Source organism: Malus sylvestris, chromosome 13 (assembly GCF_916048215.2).
Source record: "Malus sylvestris chromosome 13, drMalSylv7.2, whole genome shotgun sequence".
Lineage (NCBI taxonomy): Eukaryota > Viridiplantae > Streptophyta > Magnoliopsida > Rosales > Rosaceae > Malus > Malus sylvestris.
Window position 1 is genome coordinate 1545554 of NC_062272.1, and position 2419 is coordinate 1547972.

A 2419-nucleotide genomic window follows, 5' to 3' on the forward strand; every position below is an offset into this window, starting at 1 on the left:
ATTTTGCCCATGCACAATGTTTTTTAAACTTTCCGAAGATCTAAAACATTAACTTCGTATCTTAAAAAAAAATGACGTGGTCCGAAATTCTCTTTGTAAGTTTCTTTCCGAGGAATGGGAGGTGGCTTTTTGAAGTGTAAAAAATGGGGGAGTGCCCGATGAGTGCTCCATGCAAGAAAACCTTTAGCACCATTAGTACATGTTGGGAGAAATGCACCCTAAATCCTGAGGAAGCGTGTTGGCCCATAGGGACGGGCATCCTCTTTGAGAGCAAAAGAAAATGATGCATTCAAGTCAAATGCAGATCTAGGAACAATCAATCAAAAATAGTCCAATTCCCAGCCAATATTTATTTCAGAGGACTTACAACCACATGAGCCATGCCCTACTTGCCCACGTGGCTCATTAATAGACGTTCATGTTTTACCCTAATAGGTTGAATGCTAGATGTACCTTAGACCAGTGGTCATGATCATTTGCTTTGAATCAGCGCTGTGTGATTAGGTCTAATTGCACTGTTGGGGAAGAAGCACTAATCGCACGGTTGGATCTGCCTAACAGTAAACTATACACAGTCCAATTTATACTGTTTTTAGCCTTGTTCATGCGAAGCCCTGCAGTATGTCACATGATGTATCGGACGGACGCAATAGTTTATCAAGGATTTAATAATTCTTGCATAGAAAAACAAGAAACCCTAAATCCAACACTTTAGACTTAGATCCAAAGGCATTTACAGTCTAGCTAAGATTGATTCTGTAGCTATACATTCTGTGCTGCAAAGCAACAATGTGAATGTGTAGGGTTATGGGGGAGCTCTGAACCATGACATGAACAAAATTAAAGAGGAGAAGAATATATAATGACTAGGTTTAGCAATGATTTGAAGCTCTCTCACAAATTAAAAAAAAAATTCTAAACATACAGAGAGAAAGGGTAAGTAAGAGCAATTTTATGAGTCACTGCAAAAAGAAAACAAGAGCATTAACTAGCCTTTCCAATTTTTTTCCTTCCTCTTACTAGTCTCTGCATTTGCTCCTCTGCCCGTAACCCTAATCGTCAAACCCTACTGGAAAAGGCTAAAGCCATGCTCTCATTCTTTCTACCTCAAAAACAACAAAAAGAAAAGAAAAACTGATGACATAAAGATGTTACAGTCATATTTCACTTGAAAATTCTAGCTAGCTAACTGTAGCTAAGCTAGCAGTAGTACGTACTGGAATACACAGGAGAAACAGCAGAAGCGGCCGTGCAGTAACATAGTAAACCCTAATCACAACCACTGATATCGAAATCAGAACATTAATTGAGTTCGATATTAGTTAGTTGTGAAGAGGGTTTGGACCTGTATGAACTATTCTCTTGTCATCTCCGTATGGCTTGCCTGGGTCACCGTTGATCGCCGGAAGACGATGAACATGGTGAGATGGACTACTCGAAGGTGCGTAAAACGATACCTTGCCCAAAAATCGTGCTTTCCTCTGCGGCGATGACCTCATTATCCGACCGGTCCACCCATTGTCGTGACTGGTACTAGTAGTAGGAGTACTGGCAAAAACCATCAAATTACTCGTTTGAGCAAATATTAAAACGACACAGAAGATGAAAATCGCAATGCTTCTAGCTTCTCTACGACCATTTCTGCTTCCTTTTCTTGTTCCACCTTCTCCAGCAGCTCTCATTGCACCAACTAAAATTTTTGTATAAATGCCAAAGACTAACAAAGCTCATAAAACTAAAAATGTAGTGTGAGTAATAGTACTACTTCTGGGAAAAGTTGCTTTTTTTGGCAGTGATTATCAGTGAAGAGAAGATAGAAACAAAAAAAAGCTTAAAACCTTTTGCTGCTTGTTGGATTTTCCTCGTCTTGTGGGTCTGAAGGCACATGAGCTTGACCCTTGATCCCTGGAACCTTCTTATATTTTTTTATTTCATCACTTCTGAGAGACTTGGGAGTCTGCACCTTTTACTCACCCCACCACCACTCACCACTGCTTTGCTTTGCTCTTCGGTATCTGTTTGGTTTTTTGTGTGCTTTGATGTTTTTTTATATATAATATACATATTTATAATGTTTCTCATATAGTCATATATGCTGCTGGCTTGGACTTGGAGACGGTGTGGGACTGTCCAGTATTAATAGCCGTTGTCCCCGGAACATTTTCAAATCTAATCTAGCAATGTGGAAAGAAAAAAATATGGAGCCTTATACTAAACCAACTACCTCTTACGATATGTTTACTAAATCGTAATCGGAACTCAAATAAAAAGTTAGATCTTAATTATGAATCATTCTTGTGTTTATAAATCATAGGATGAATTGTCAATTTAGTTCCTGAATTATCACTTCAGTGAAAATTAGATTTATGAACTATTTTCTTCAAAAAAAATAGGTCATTGAATTATAAAAATCTAACAA

General features: G+C 38.2%; 1 long non-coding RNA gene across 1 annotated transcript; it reads right to left on the minus strand.

The window, feature by feature from the left end:
• Positions 1-879: 879 nt before the first annotated feature.
• LOC126596549 (uncharacterized) lies at positions 880-2102 on the minus strand. The gene is made up of 2 exons (XR_007613987.1): positions 1839-2102; positions 880-1690 (listed from the first exon to the last, which is right to left on the minus strand). It is a non-coding gene; the product is annotated as an uncharacterized LOC126596549 (long non-coding RNA).
• Between the last annotated feature and the right edge of the window lie 317 nt (positions 2103-2419).